At 37.3% G+C, this 17,545-nt stretch overlaps 1 protein-coding gene across 1 annotated transcript in view; it reads right to left on the bottom strand.

Moving 5' to 3' along the window:
- LOC129756135 (phospholipase A2 inhibitor) overlaps positions 1-16,443 on the bottom strand; it is a 143,913-nt gene extending 127,470 nt beyond the window's left edge. Inside the window, exon 1 of the mRNA XM_055752910.1 lies at positions 14,962-16,443. The gene's annotated coding sequence lies outside the window, so the exon portion shown is untranslated. The remainder of the gene's footprint in view (positions 1-14,961) is intronic.
- Positions 16,444-17,545: the final 1,102 nt, after the last annotated feature.

Genomic DNA, 17,545 nt, shown 5'->3' with positions numbered 1-17,545 from the left:
AAATTTAATGATGATAAATTGGATCTTTTTCACATTTTAGTTGGGCAAAATCAATTCCCATTACCAACCATATCATACTTTTCAAATTCAAAGTATGAAATCTAAATAAGATACTGTCTAAAAAAATTATGTTGGTACTCACGGTTTTCCGGACTCGATCTTTCGCGGCCACATTCGAACAAAACCAAAACCGATTGTTTTGGTTACGTTCTCTTTCGTCAATTCGCATATTGAGAACAATAGCGGTTGACAGTTAATGATGGTCAATGATGATGACAACAATATAAATGTTGTCATCATGCACGCTAAACTCAGCCAACACAGCTTGTGATTATGAGTTACCCTGCAGTGTTGGCAGTTTATTCTGCATGGTTAGCCCAGAATATGGTAGTATTTTAGGAATAATTAAGAGTTGATCACCTTGGTTAAGCGACAAGATTGTTATCGCTATAGGTCTAAGTTAGCTTGTAAGGACTGTTACGTATAGAAAAGCAGCGGCTAGACCAGCCAAGGCAAGGTACTTGAAGAGTACGGAACCTCAGGGCCGGCTGGCTACTGGGTAACCAAGGGCTTACGGATAAAATAAACAAATCGGAAATTTCATGTTTCTATGTTTGCTTTTATTAATGTTTTCTTGTGGCGTGTTGTCTGTGTGTATAAAACAATGTTCTGTGTCTTGTGTGGCGTGTAATTGTTTCACTAACCGTGATGTGCTGCTGCTGTTGCTGTTCTGTCGCGACGTCGTTGCTCCGGAAATCCAGTTCCGGAAGCAGGAGGGCCGTCGATTTAAGGGCGTATCGACGGAGTGCCGAAACCGTCGGCGCCAGCGGGCGTTGCTGGACTCGGTCGTTGCAGGCGTCTTCCTTCATAGGCTTTTAATCGGTCTGCCCACGAGAGTGCCCCGTATCCGGACAGACCGAGAAGGGAAGTTCTCCTTTATATTTAGAGGTCCTCAGACCCCGAGAACGTTGTTGATGCTGATCCTTTACGATAAGGCGCGAGACCACAAGGGATCTGCGGGCCGAGCCGTGAGGAAGCCAACCGGTGTTTCCGGGCGAATTCCGTGGAATTTCACGAACACTAAACACAACACGGACTTTACTCACGGACACCTGGTACAGAAGAGAGCGAATTTTCCTGAAGCAAGCTTCCTATTCGCCTTCCATGTTCTCTTTTTCTTTCCTCCTTTTCCTCCTCTGTGAATTGACAGCAGCCAGCAGTAAAATGTAGCCTACTGTGGTGCTATCTTGTTGTGAGACTCGACAAGGAACATGAATTTTCTAGAGCTAAATATACAATACTACAAAAATGAAAACAAAAATCAAACGATTTGTAACCAACCGGTTACACTATCCACCACTCCAATAAAAAAATGTGAAAATACGAAGTGTTTTGCATTTTTTTTTGTTTCCAGAACAATCCTTCGCATTTATGGAATTGTGGCCGACATATTACATTTAAAACGACAAAGCATAATTAAATTTTTCATATTTGCAATGCATCTTAAGGGCTAAACATGCATAAAATAATAAATAAAAACAAACTTCAATTCAACGTGCACTGAAAATTAAAATTACTTTAAGACTATGGTGAATAAATAATTAAATAAATAAATAATATACAAGCCAAAATTTGAATAAACGTGCACGAATCATTAAAAGTATCTTACAACTAGAGAATAATAAATTAACATGAATATCACAGATCATATTTGAAAACGCACATTAAATAAAAATCCAAATGTGGTAATAAATAACACACAACAGGTTAAATTCATTTAAACGTGCATCACAAATATAATCTAAAACTATTCACTCAACTTACATCACTATTGTAATATGCACAATCCAATTTTCATCTTCCACTTTATTTGTTTCACCAAATCAACATAATTTTAATTCAACAAGCACAAGTGTAAAAAAAACAATTTAAAATAAACTAAAATACTTATCCCTATGTTGCGCAACACTTAAACGATCGATCGTACTAAATATTAAACATTACAACAATAATTTCGCTAAGTTACACTACCCTATTTACAACACAAATATACAGTACCCTATTCGTAAATTAGATCACTTTCAAATGATCCTCATGAGCGGGCAAACTATTGGCGGGCAATATATTGATCGATGATCATGATCAGATGTCATATCCAACTGTCACAACATAATGTTGTTTTTGTTTATTTACGAACATATCATGCTTACCAGAAACGTTAGTTTTAAGCAGTTCGTTTACGGTTTTGAGCGACGTTTTGCATTGCTATGCTCAGGTGAGTTTATTGAATATATTAGGACGTGTTAGGGTATGATTTTTTCTTTTATTTTTATTTTCATATTTTTAGATTGACGATCATCGTACTAATTGGGAGGAATTGCCGAAACGATTCTGTGCTGCTAAAGTGTCATCTTTTCAACGAAAAGGACAAGCAGCGAATCTAAATTGATCCCAGGACACCGTATCAAATATCTTCTCAGCGAAAGATTAAATAGGTGAGTACAGATGAATTTTCTCACCAACTATCAATGGTAATAATGATCAATTGTTGATCAATTTCAGATTTCAGAGCTGGCCAGGCTCAATGGGCAATCCCCTCGCGCACAAACCACAAACCGCAGCACCATGGAAGAGCCACAACGGGTTTCCCCTTCCATCGTCGACGGATGCATGTGCCGCTATGGATTCCCAGATTGATCAAGAGGTTTGTTCCATTCAATAATCAATTTAAATTATTATTATTATTGTTCTTTCTATCTATGAAAACTGGGGTAGATAAGTCACCCATCCACCATTTAACGACTAGCAAGTTCTCTGAACTCCAGTCTATTGCGTGGATGTTTAATAACTCTGACTACCAACTTTTAATTAATTTGCTCCTATATGTTCTTTTCTCTTCCAGATTCCAAATTGAGTCGAGTGAGCAGATTTGGGAATTTAAAAAGAACAAACCGACAATTACACATTTCAATAAATAACATAAAAGTTAATAAAACATTTATATCACAGTTTCAGTTTGCAATGTCACATATCCATAATCAATATTCAAAATCTTTTCCGTTATTAAATCAGTTACATGCTTCGTGATTACCTGGTTTTCATTTCTTCCTAACTTTTGATGATTTCGACTGGCTTTTCTGAGGATTAAAATGATGATCGACCAGACGATCGACCATTTTACATAACCTTTCCTCTAACCTGGCACAAAATTCAGGAGTTAGTGTGCTGTAACCGGATGTACTAGATTCATACTCATCCTTAGGCCTGTTAGGAGGCTTATGTTTCCAATAGCATCCATCAACTACGGATCCTGATTTTGAATCAGGTTGAGAAGGTTGTGGGAATTCTTGTGTGTGAGAGCTATCAGTTGATTCACGACAATTCGACTCTGAATCAGTAAATGAAGATATTGAATTGATCAAAGGGTCATTTCTACGGTACTCACAAGCTCCGATGATTGGTAAGTGTCTCGTTTCGGCGTCTTTCAGCAGGATCTGTAGACCATGTTGGAAGACTTGCATAAGTCTACGACTACCTACCAAATCTTTCGGTTCCAGCTTTCTCTGAGCATTCATACTATTCCATGAGGCCAGCGATGTTTGCAAATCGGCGACCAACCACTCAACCGGATAATTGGGATGCGAAGAGCTCACCGGGCACGGCATTTCCAAACAATCATCGCAATCCGAAAGATCAGCATCGTAGTCCATCGATTGAAACTCCACTGGCTCATACTTCACTTTATATTTCTTCCGCTTGGTCATGTTTGTTTTTATTTTGCTACTGGTGATTAGTGACAGCAATCATTTGCTGAAAAAATACGGGTGTGGGTAAAAAGTGTTGCCATAGCATTTGTAATCAAAATCATTATGTAAAACCAATTTATGCTTTAAAATACATGAAACATACATCATAAAATTTAACAAAACACGCGATCAACCAAAACCATCGAATTCTTCGGTGGGAAAAATGGTTTTAGAAACGGATTAAAATCCTTCTTCTGGTCGGGACCTTGTACAAACACAAAACATCGTATCAAGCACTTTTTAAACTAAAATAGTGGGATAATGTACGGCGACAGCCATTCGTGGATCGCACGAATCCCTGCCACCTCCCGTTAGAAAAAATCCTTAGATTTTTGTATTCTACGAGGTCGTCTCTTGGTTACCTTTCGCGGACTTTTAGTTGGGCGCCATTTGTTACTGATAGAAAAGCAGCGGCTAGACCAGCCAAGGCAAGGTACTCTAAAAGTACGGAACCTCAGGGCTGGCTGGCTACTGGGTAACCAAGGACTTTTCGGGTAAAATACAACAAATCGGGAAATTTCATGTTTCTATGTTTGCTTTTATTAATGTTTTCTTGTGGCGTGTTGTCTGTGTGTATAAAACAATGTTCTGTGTCTTGTGTGGCGTGTAATTGTTTCACTAACCGTGATGTGCTGCTGCTGTTGCTGTTCTGTCGCGACGTCGTTGCTCCGGAAATCCAGTTCCGGAAGCAGGAGGGCCGTCGATTTAAGGGCGTATCGACGGAGTGCCGAAACCGTCGGCGCCAGCGGGCGTTGCTGGACTCGGTCGTTGCAGGCGTCTTCCTTCATAGGCTTTTAATCGGTCTGCCCACGAGAGTGCCCCGTATCCGGACAGACCGAGAAGGGAAGTTCTCCTTTATATTTAGAGGTCCTCAGACCCCGAGAACGTTGTTGATGCTGATCCTTTACGATAAGGCGCGAGACCACAAGGGATCTGCGGGCCGAGCCGTGAGGAAGCCAACCGGTGTTTCCGGGCGAATTCCGTGGAATTTCACGAACACTAAACACAACACGGACTTTACTCACGGACGCCTGGTACAGAAGAGAGCGAATTTTCCTGAAGCAAGCTTCCTTTTCGCCTTCCATGTTCTCTTTTTCTTTCCTCCTTTTCCTCCTCTGTGAATTGACAGCAGCCAGCAGTAAAATGTAGCCTACCTTGTTGTGAGACTCGACAAGGAACATGAATTTTCTAGAGCTAAATATACAATACTACAAAAATGAAAACAAAAATCAAACGATTTGTAACCAACCGGTTACAGGACTTGACGAACAGAAATGAATAAATGGTATCTTATTTCTAAACCAAAAACCACTGTTGCCAAATCACTGAATTCAAAAAATTATAATTTCGGAAATCCATTCAAAATTTAAAAATTCTGTGGAATCTGTGAAAGTTTCGAAATTCTGGGTGTTGTGACACAGATTCTGTGATGAAAGGTTGTTCAAAATTGTGTGAAATTACAGATTTTTCTGTGATTTCAGCAACCTTGTCTAGCAGGCGAAAAAATTGCTTTTATTCCTGAGGATCATCGAATTATATGGTCGGGATTCAACGAGATCGAACTGAACGCCATCAGCAGTTTTTCGAGACACTTGGGTTTAATGTACTAATATTTTTATCTTTGGACAAAATCTGTGAAATTTATCAACCAGAACCAATAGTTTATAACCCAAGGAACACATCTTAGTGAATAAATTTACTTGTTTTGGTCTCGCAAACGGATGACATGAGTTTCAAAATCTGCAGTTTAAAAATTTTCTCATGGCGTTCAGTTCGGTCTGGTCGAAGCCAGGCCATATGGAGCAGACTGAAACGTTAAAATAGCGATTTTTTATCAAAAACATCACCGAACAAAATCAACAAAAAAAACACGAAAAATTATATCCGACGGTGAATAGAACTTTTAAAACGGAAAATGTTAAACTGCCGGCCTTATCTGTACTTACACATAACATCACCAAATTATCTAAAGTGGTGTTTTTCGGTTACAAAGCTTCAATGAAAGGAGGCACAATTTTTTTTTCGCCCAGTTACCCAAATTTCACGTACAGTATGAAAAGAAGAAGGCCTCGAATCATACCTTAAGGTACGCCACATCTTCCGATATGCAAGAAAAAGAGAATTATTTTCCAAGTTTAGTTGTGCATTAAGTGCTTTCATCGCGTTTTTTTTATATGAAATTAACAGCAGTTAGTGCACAACTGCTTGCCACCGAGCAGAAAAAAATACGCTATAAGAATGTAAAATGTAAAAAAAAAAAAACAATCCACTATATTCCAACAATCTACACAACCCTCATGTATCATCGGCTGGGGTTGATTTTATTTATGAATTCCAGTGCTGGACTTGTTAATTTTGCTCTTTCCCTGTTTTTTCCGAGCGCACTGAAACGTGATCACAAACTGTAACAATATGTAATATAAACTTGATTCCCTGTTCGGTGTACTGTAGGACGGTGCTTGGATTCTCGATGGAACCAACAGAGGAAGAAATCGACGACTGAAACTCCATCATCCTGGTCCATGGTCCATGATTCCGAGGAGATGCCCACCAGAACCAGAGATATGTAGAGTACGTATAGGAAAGTGCCAGTAGACAATCTGCGATAACAATGTTGAAATTGCATCCATACCCCCATTCACTCACTCAGAGTAGAGCAGAGCAGATCCCAAAAACCGGGAAGAGATTCTGTTCGCCCGACAAGGACTTATTAACATGCATTGCCACAGCAATCGGGGGGCAAAACGGACCCCCGTTCGTTCGTTTGTTCCGAAAACCCGGATCCATCCGGCTGTAAATGGACATGTTCCTCTGTGTGTGTGTCTATGATGTTTTGTGATCCAATATTCATCCATCCATACAGGGACCACTCAGCATCTGCCCGAATTTTCCCGGTACCATCAGCATACAATGCAAATTTTCACAACCCTTCAGTTTTGTGGCCGTTGTGCTGCTTTTGCTGTATGAACTGAACATAGATTGTTATCTGCTGCTGATGCTGTTACAAATTCGTTCCGTATATTCATCCATTTGTCCACGATGCCACTTTTGTCGGTTTCCGGCGGAAACTTTGGACTAGCGTTGCTTGATGCGACGCAGTGGAGCAGCTCTCGGGGACCGGCAGCAGCTGGTGTTCAATTATTGCGTTCCGAAGCTTTGTAGCTGCCCATTTCGACACTTATGATGATGACCAGTTTTTATTAGCTGCTCTCACACCCACAGTATGGTTTCGGAACGATTCTAGCAATTTTGGCCATTAAGGATTATTTTCATTATGTTTGCTAAGCGTTTCCAGTCACATTTCAAGAATTCTGTACTATCTCGAGAAAAAAGGCAATAATCATGCTTATACCATCTGAGATTAAATAAGATGTGTGACTGTGTGACTCTCATTTTTTGCTGTGAATGCGTAAGGACGATCCATATGATTCTAGTTTTAATTTGCGAAAAAACATAAAAATTGAACTGAAACTCCAAGGAGTAGGCCTTGCTTGTTGGGTGTTTTTCTCAGCAGCAAAATTCAAAACATTTTTCATCATATCAAGAAAAGAATGGAACTGTGCGGACACCAGATTTCCGGATAGGATAAAGTATCTGCATTGGAATGGATTCATGCCGATTTGATCGCAAAAACAAGTTTTCTGAAGGTGTTGCCTAGGTCCTCTTGCCGCAGTTATAATTATTATGGTGAGATCCCAAGTAACACAAATTAAGCCAACTAGCATTAGGAAGTTTTATTGTGGCATTTTTTGTGCAGCTCGTTTTTTGACGGTTTTATTATAGTCATGAAAAATGCTGATATTCTTGTTCTGTTAAAACTATGATAAAACACAAACTTAGAAGTTTGCTTCAAGCTTTCTTTGGATGTTTTATAATACACAGCAAAAATTTTTGAAAAGTATACGAACACGAGCGATCTATTTTTTCACAAGTATAATTCAAAAAAGATGTAATTTTCAACTCTATTTGATGTAATTTTAATCTTTGGTGAGAAATTCTACTCATAAAAGTTTTGCTTGAATAATTCATTCAAGAAAAGTATAAAAATGTGCAGATTCTATATAATTATTTGGCTTTGAGTTATTTTACAATAATAGCTAGGTATTAGTTTTAAATACTACCTTTCAAAATTAAGTCCTAGAATTGCCATTTTTTATAAAGATTAAAAAAATGGATATTCATTGTTTTATTTTAGTGAAAAACTTTTTGTATCTACTTAAATTAGCAAATAATAATCTAATTCTATTCAACCACAAAATATTTAAAAATAAAGCATATACAGCGCATTCTACTAGGTACGTGTGTTTTCTTCTAGCTTTTCCCTGCGCGATGTCAGAAGCAAAGGTTTGGAAGCGCATTAGTAGGTACAGGTTATTGTGTGTTCAATTGAAATAGATATCCTCTACAAGCTGGAGATGCTAATAATACAAATGCGCTTCCAAACCTTTGCTTCTGACATCGCGCAGGGAAAAGCTAGAAGAAAACACACGTACCTAGTAGAATGCGCTGTATATGCTTTCATAGAAATCGTTGTTTTTAATGCAAACATGGAAAAGTAAAATTGATGTATCTCGCTTGGATACAAGTGGATACTGACAATTGTACCTGCATCTTGTAGACGAAATCTTCGACTTTATTTTGCATCTAAAGCGGGCTGCCCGATGTTGCCCGGTGTTTGTAAAATAAAGCGTGAAACAGTCCTATTTTCGGTAATCTTTTTAACATAGCTCTGCAGTATCACATTTTACAAACTTAAAATATTAAACAAAGCGGTGTATTTTAGTCAGAAAAACAACTTTGTGGAACATTTTATTAAACTTAAAATTTACTGAAAAAAGTTATTATTAAAAAACTGATTTTTAGAGGTTAAGTTTCTTATTTGGCCGATATCTCGGATAATAATTATTTTAGAAACTTGACATCTGAGACAAAGTTGTAGAAAATTTGATTTTTAACAAGTTTGTCGAAGACATCAAAGAGCTAAACCCTATAACAAAGAAGTTAGAAATTTTATCTCACTTGTAGGGGGATTAATCAAAAAAATAATAGTTTTTTATTATAGAGCTGATTTTACTGACAAACTTCTCCGAAAACACCGATATGCTAAAATGTGACCTAAAAAAGTTATAAGCAACGATCACGTTTTTCGCATTTTGGACCACTGTGCAGAGGACCTATTTTGGACCACCTTGTCTAGCTCTCTTATAGAGCATATAATAATGAAAAAAATTAGTACATTACCTCAAGTGCCCGGGCTTCAACAATACTTGCTAAAAAATTTTATGATTATTTGTTTTATAAGAGAGCTAGACAAGGTGGTCCAAAATTGGTCCTCTGGTCCAAAATAAGTCCGTTGCCCTATATTTACAGCATAATTTTCGATTGAAGATAAAGTCTTTGACCAATCAAAATTCACTCATAATTTTTTTATAATTAGAATCCTGTGAATATTTTTTTTTATAAATTAAAATCTATATTTTTCAAAGAACGAAATCTTAAAAATTAATCCAATTTTATTTTATATTTGTGGTTTCTGCTGGTGTGTGTTTCCAAACTGACTCTGATTAAATATAAAATTTAAATTTAGAATTTTATAAAAATGCTCTTATTGATATGTTTATCTTGATTATAAACCTTAACTTCGAGCTGAACCTGAATCTATTTTGCCTATTTATATTTTTTTATCTCTTATTTGAATTCTAAATTTTTGACCTTTGAAATTGAATTTTTTCTTCAGTTATTTATTTAAAATTCAATCAGTAAATATAAATCAAAATTGCGAATGATGAAACTGTTTCGGATTTTTCAATGCTGGATCACCATTATGAGACTTTCTTAAGTTCCAATTCTACAAAAGAATTGAATATTGAAATGTTGAAATAGATGTAGTTTTAATATTTTTTTTCACATTTCGAAATGATGAGTTTCGAATATGCAAAATGCATCTAGCTGAGGTTTCAAATGCGAAACCAAGATTCGAATCGGGTTTTTTTTCCAATGATAGGATCTGGATTCCAGTAACAAAAAAATTGAATAAAGTATCCAAAATCTAATCACAGACATCGACTTTTAATGTTTATATTTGGAACCCCAAAACCCAGAATTATTCTAACCTTAGCTTACCGGATATTTTTCCGCCAATTTCCGGGCTGTGCAATTTCGGGTTATTTTTCTCAATATCCGGCAGCATCAAAATTATTTAATAAAAATCTCAAAGAAAAAGTACTTACAAACCTGTTTTTTTATATCAAAACATATTAGTCTATTTCCAATCGTATTTGAAGATTCCAAAAAATCGTTCAAATTAATTTTGATGAAATTTGCTCAAAAAGTTTGGACGTAAAATACATAACTTCATTTCTAATCCATCAATTAAAATTTTTGTTTGATTTTTCGAATAAAGTGAACAAAATTTGGCAATCTGAACAATCTGGCAAGCTTAGTTTTATCTTATTGAAATTTGATACTCGGGACTTAATTTAAGAAATTTTTTGAAAACCTGTAGTAGAATTGTGGACTTGGAATAACATTTCAAGGTTTTGGTTTTAGTTCTGAGTCGAAATTATTACTCTTGAATCTTTTAGTCTTTCATCAAAATTTGATTAAGAATTTGAAATTTTGAGTTCAGGGAAAAACATTTCGCTTGGCATTTTTAGAACGTCACGGGGGACGTTTAACCCCCACTCATTTCTTCCAGTAGGGAAGTAGGAAGTAGGGGGGTCTTCCAAAAAATATTTCCGGATATTTAAAACATAATTTGGGAACAGTTCGGCCCGGGCCGGTTTCCCGAATTTCTTGCCTTGGATTTTTTCCCGGATCTATTCACTTCATTTGGCAAATCAGAACATAAGAAAAACAAATTGTGATAAAAAAAACGAAATTTTTTGGGGAATTTTTATAAAAATAATCATGAATGGTTTTATGAAAGCCTTAAATAAAATTTGAAATTTGCCGATAAGCTTTGATGAAAACAAATTTTTTAAAGCTCTATAAGACCTGCAAATCTTACGCCGTATTTCCTCAAAAAGATACGAGATATATTGACCACTTTATCAAGACGTCGCTTTTCCATCACCTTTATCTGGGTCCCCTCACATTGCTCAATATTACGCAATGAGAGGGCATATTCCCTTGCGATGGTGGGTGCGATGGAAGGCAACATTTACTAGCGTGAAATCGTATTTAACGAATTTTACTTCCTGGCTATATTGTTTGGCTGTGGCCAAAGTTACCACGACATCGATTAATTAATAAACTTCCTTCGGGCTTGAGGAAAACCACCCTGCACCCCAGTAAGAGATGTACTAACTGCGATAGACATTGATTACATGTTCGAAATATACCCTGTTCTAAAAGCTACTGATCTTCGTCTATAATTCTTTTCATTTTCATATTTCCCTATCTTCATTCCTATCCTGTTTTCTTCAAAAAGTGAAAAAAAAGAAGTGATGAAGTGATGTAGACCTAAGCAATCAATTGTAAACATACAAAACGAGTTTGGCTCCTTAAAGCCTCAAGGATTGGCCGTTTCGAATAAAAATGATTTTTTTTATGATTTTTGATGAGTATGTTTTGACAAATTGGCCCGGATATTGCCCGGATTTTTGTTCGTCAAGCTTGAAATCGAATGTCCGGATTTCGCCGGGTTCTTATATAAAATTGCCCAGAACTGTTCGGCCCGGACACGTGCTGGCAACCTTAGTATATACCTATTTATACCGCCAGGGATCAAATGAACCCTAACACTTTTTCCGCTTAAACTCTCTTGTTTCTCAACCGATTTTTACAAAATTTATAGTTTTGGAAAGCTTGTAACGTGACTCAAATATGATTCTCAGACAATATTCAGCTACATAATTTATTTTAAAGTAATTTAAAATCTAAGCAAAAATCCGAAAAAACATGCTTTGGAAAAAGGCTGTAAGTCAGTTTTTAAGTGCTCGAAAAAAAAATCAATTGGTGCTTGAAAAAGCTGAGCTTCTTAAGATCATGGACACAAAAAAAAGTAAAAAAATTGTGTATTTTTCAATGAATCAGCCGCCAAAGCTGTTCAGTCACAGTAGAATTTTTTTTAAAGTGAATTGAAAAGTTGACGTCATTTGTACCAGCCCCAGAAAGAGTTTTTTGTATGCCATGACCGAGACTCGATCTGGCTTAGAAGACTCAAATGCTATCCTCTAGGCCACGGTTGGCGGCGTATCTTTAGATTTATAAAACACGAAACACAGAATTCATGACCGCTTTTCAAAGGTAGCCGTTTTAAGAAATTTGTATCAATCTGCATTTTTTGAGACTAATCTAACATCTAAATTGCGCTTTGCACTCAAAAAATTGGTTGAAAAACAAGAGAGTTTTAGCGGAAAAATCGTTAGGGGTCGTTTGACCCCCGGCGGTATACCACATACGTATTTCTAAATTTACAATCTTTAAAAAAATATTATAATGAAAAAATAATTTGCGAAAAAAACAATTTCAATAGGAGTTATAGTCATTTAAAGTTCAAAAATGTCATTTGACCCCCTCCGGTACGTTTAGTGTTAATGGAACAAAAATTGACATGGAGAGATATTTGGGTACGTAAGATGTTTTAAGATGATTTAGCAGAGGGATAGGCAGCGGAGATAGAAAGTGTCTGAGGGGGCTCCCACACAATTGTTGCATAGCTCGAGACCTAATCAAGCAAATGGACACAAATTTCACATGAGTATATATTTGGGCCCTTCTTCTCTTTTCCAGTGGGAAGAAGAAACAGGATGAAGAAGGCTCCCATATATTTTTTGTCATATCTCGAGAACTTATAAGGCAAACACTCAGAGAAATCTTGGTGTTTGAAACAAAAAAAAAATTGAATCAAAAAAATATTCTAGTGAAACAAATGTTTTTTTATTTGATATAATGTATTATGAGTTTGATTCTAAAGAAAAAAATTTGAAACGATGGATTTATTTTTTGAATTAAAAAAATACTTTGAATCAAAGAATGTGTTTTAATTTCAAAGGTGAAAAATTCTTTAAAATAAAGGAAAACAGATTAGAAACAAAGGATTTCTTTGTTTGGGCACTAAACAAAGAAAAATTCCTTTGTGCTAAAAAACTTTTTCGCTGCGTGAATGAAATCAAATTTGGAATTCTATGAAGTCTTACAGTTGGGTGGTTTCATAGAAATATTTCTTGTGTAGCTCAATAACTTATCATACAAATTCCGTAGCCCAATAAAAAAAGGAAATTTGCCATAGAAGCAATGCTTCGATGATTGTTCGAGACCCCTCTCATCTTCCAGGATATGGAAAGGAAAAGGGGTCCCATTAGAGGTTTAAGCAACAACACGAGAATTTATGAAGCAAAAGGAACCATATTTCACATGAGAGCATAAATACATACGAAAAATATTTCGTTAATGATTAAGTATCCCACCTTTATTTCAGTAAGGAGACGTAATGGATTTTTTGTGCATAGCTCGAGCAATGTAATACAATGATTGAAAAATAAATTTTAGATAAGGTTTAGAAAATGAGAAAAAAAGTCATTTCAGAAAATTAGAAATATTTTTTTTAGTATAACAATTAAAAAATCATATTGCATCAATCATTTTAAATAGGTTGTATCTGAATGATGTTGAAATTTAATTTTTTTTTTTAATAATAATCAATTTTATTCGTCTAACATAAGATATGTACAATCTTTTTAAAGTGTTACATTTGGGTTTCCATTGTTTCGATTTCAATTTAAAATTTGAAATGATGCACAAATAAATCTAAATTTGATAATTTTCCAAATTTTCATTAATTTTTGGAAGCTGTAGCAAAGCATACAGGGTTAGCTTGTAACCCATAAAAGATAAGATTCTGAAATTCGTTTCAGTGATTGACATCTTGAAGTAGTTTGAATTTAGAGATTTTTTTTTAACTTGGGCCTTAAATTTGTAATTTTCAAAAATTCCGTGTTGGCAGGAATTCTACGATAGGCCAAAATTTTACGCTCAATTCAATGAAAAGGCGATCATTTTTAACGGGTCTCTATTTTTGTTGGCCATACAGGTTTTCAAAATGCTTTCAGAAATAAAAATATATTGGTTTGATTTGGCGGAGTAAACCTTCGGCGAAGGAACACCTTAGATATATTTTTATGCGATAATATTAAGACTAGGTAGTTTTTACTAGTTATCATTCCATGAAACATGAAGAATCCGGTTCGAAGGACCAAAGCAAACAATATTTTTCAAACATTATATATTTTTCCCCTGGGATTTTGAGCCCTCTAGTATATAGGTACTGCCTGATTAAATAAATTTATCAATAATCCTTGGAACAAGATATTTTTCTTATGAAGATTTTTTTTTATAAATAACCCTTCCTTATCCCTTATCTAATCTTGATTGTGGCTATCATTAGTCTTTCGAGACGTCAATTTCATATTTCATTGAAATATTATCGATAAACTTACTAATGATCGTAGCTTTCAACAGATGTTTCAGAACGTATTCACAACAATACTAGCACTCCACAGCCATTGAATGGGGAATCAACTTTCCTCGTTAAAATCCACCAGTAGTGTTCCACTTGGAAAATTTAACCTCCCAACTTAAAAAAGTATTGCAAGCAGCCGCTTGGTGTATCCCGAAGGAATCCTAGAAAGGAAACTTCCCCAAAAACTTCCCTTCAGGGAGTTCGGGGCGGAATGCACGAAAGTAACATTTTTTTTTCTGTTTGGCTCCCTCGCTGGTTCAGGTACATATGTTTTATGCAACGCGCGACCTACTCACGCGGTTGCTTTGATCGTTAAAACTTCCCCCCACACCTTCAACAAAATAACAATTTCGACATTGGCTGTCGTTACCTTGTCGTTTGCTTAGGGCTGTCTGATAATTCACTCGGATGATTGGTTGTGTAAATTTTTAAGATAAATTATAGTTAGGTTTCTCAAAAAATGGATAGAGTGGTTGGTTTTTGGAACTTAAATTAAACGTAAGAGTTGAAACAAGCAAAGTTACACTAACCTCAGAGATATTCGTTAGGGAAAAAAGTCCATCAAAAACGCGTGTGTTCTTTTATATGGTTTTCATATCTTCCCGTATAGACATGGATACAAAGACGCGCACCGGGGGGAAGGAAAGATAAGTCAAAAACCGCACAGGTAAAAGACGCGTTATTTCTCACCTTTTTTGTGTGTTGCCTTTGTATGCTCCGGCTTAGGCCTCCTCCTCTGCTTCTTCTTCGAGCGGAGTAGGTCGCGGTCAAATCGTTCTCTTCAAGAAGCTCTACCCGTACGCCGTGATCTGCATGTGTTGTCGTCGTCTTCCACGTCTCTGTGGTTTCTTTTCGTTGGTTGCTGTTTGCCTTTCCCTTCTTGAGACGGCGTCGACGGCGAACGGAAATGACTACGCTATGTTGCCCCTCGCGCTCCGAACGAGCTGGTTTCACTTCGTCTTTCTTCACGTTTCTCCTTCGTCAACAAACTTGAGATTGCTGACTTCACCGTTTCTTTTCTTTCGCTTCAGCTGAGCTTTTGTCGAATCAGTGACTGATTGGTTTTTTCGGTCGAGTTCTATTGGCTGCACCGTAATTTGAAACTCCTTAGCCAACTTTACGCCTCCTTCAATTACAATCACCCGGGGTAACAACCATCATCATCCAAGCAAGCATGCTGCTGCACATTTTCATATGGGTGCCAGCTTGTTGTTTTTTTATGGGAACAAGTTTTCTTGTTCGAGGGAGGGGTGCAACTTTTCTTCTACATACATGAACTTTGTGGGCCCATCATCATCTCGTATAGCAGGCCACGAAAACTTTGGTCTTCGCTCCGGTTTTTTTTCCTTTAATATTATACTTTATCTTGTCACACAAGCTCGCCCATGCTTTTTTGCTCACTGCCCAAACTTTTTCCCCGCACAACTGTTGCACACACAATTTGCACTGGAACAACTTGGGTTTCACTTTTCTTCTGAGGAACACGTTGGTGGAGCTCAGCAATCAACCTCCTCAGCACACCAGATGGTTCGAAAACTACGAAAACGAGAACTCTTAGAAATCACTAAACTTTGGCTCCCCCAAAACTTACGACTTGCATCCGAAAGGAAGAAGTTACCAGGAGGAATTCATGAGCTCATTTGCCGAAGTCTCAGCAAAATTTGACGGCACACCGTGCCATAATTATTTGTCAAGAAGGCGCAGCAGCACTAGCGCAAAAGTCATCACGCACACCTGAAAACCTTTGCGCATAATAGAATGCACCGCACGACGACGCTACCCAAATGCTTCGCGACGATCAGTTCGCGGGGCAAACACTCACGCACCGAGACTGGTGGCACACCTGATGATGGCGATCTCACCTACATCAACTGACCGGCTCTGTTGTTTATCGTGGAACCGAACACGCTTATTTTCTTCTCTAATCAATCGCCCACACCTTGGGTGGAATGTGGAATCCCCCCGTGCGATCTAGTTAGTTTTGCTATTATTCAAAAATTGACAGCAGTCGACGATACTGTCAGAGAGAGGGATCGAAACATCCGGAATCCACTAAGCACAGAGCACGGCAACAACGGAAGAAGATACACCTGGATAATGTAGTGAAAAGCACCGCGACGACGATGACGAAAACCCGGAACGCGACCGAATCGCTGGAATGACCATGGAGAACTGACTGTCTGACTGGCACTGGCAGTTGGCACTAGAACTGGGACTGCTGCATGCAAACGTGCAAACATACACACCGGTCGGTGGCTTTGTGGGTCGGTTGCCATAGTCAGTTAGCTAAAGCCGCGCGCCCGTTTCCACCTAACATCCAGTCATTCTCCCATTCGACCCCCCTTTTGTGTGGGTTGAAGTTGTTGCTGCTGCTGGCTGGTGGGTTGGTTGTTTGTTTGTTGATGCTTCGGTTGCGATGTTGGCCGAGCGAGTGGTGAGCTTTTAGTCGAAGCACAGTCGGCTGGTGTTAAATCGAATTTGGGCGGGACGAATATGTCCAAACGGGTGAATGCAAGACCCAATTTAAGTAACCGGGGAAATATCGTAATTTTAAAGCTTAACATTTTAATAATATAGGGAGAGGAACTAAGTTGGCCTTGCTCGAGTGCGGTTGTGTTTTTTGTCACGGTCGCGTTTTGCTTCGTTATTCTTCGAAATTTATTTTTCCACGCGTTATTTTGGAGCTTCAAAATTAAAATTCTTCAAATTGAATAATGTAAAGTGATCGTGATTGTATTTTAGTTAAAAATTCGTTGTTTAACTCTAAGATAACAAGGTATTGCAGTGGAAAGTGTTATTTTTATCAGTTGTTGTGTGAAGATCTGAACTGTAACTGGGATTGAAAAAGGGCCTCTGATAAATTCGGTTTACTAGTTTCTAATAATAAGTAGGTATTTCAATCAATCTGGAGATAATAAGCTACAAAATGTGATCAACGCGAGTGAGAAAGCTTGAAGTGTCGATGTATTAACATGAGTATGTATGTCGGTCAAGTATTTTTCGAAAAAAAAAATCTCATGCGGAAACCATATTTGGCAAATTTTGTTTGTTGGCATATGAGGAGGAATTAATAGAACCGTACACTAATGCCATATTCGTTTTCATCTGGTGGAAAGATGGTTGTGCACCAACTGCTGTCATCTTCATATAAAAAAACGCTTTGACAGCACTTGGTGCACTACCGGTGCACCACCAGGATGAAAACGAATATGGCATAAGTTGAACGTTTGAGTCCTGATGGTTAGCCTAAATTCCACGAACCTAAGGCCACAGG

The sequence above is a fragment of the Uranotaenia lowii genome, chromosome 3 (assembly GCF_029784155.1).
Source record: "Uranotaenia lowii strain MFRU-FL chromosome 3, ASM2978415v1, whole genome shotgun sequence".
Taxonomy (NCBI): domain Eukaryota; kingdom Metazoa; phylum Arthropoda; class Insecta; order Diptera; family Culicidae; genus Uranotaenia; species Uranotaenia lowii.
This window is presented reverse-complemented; position numbering and strand designations above follow the sequence as displayed.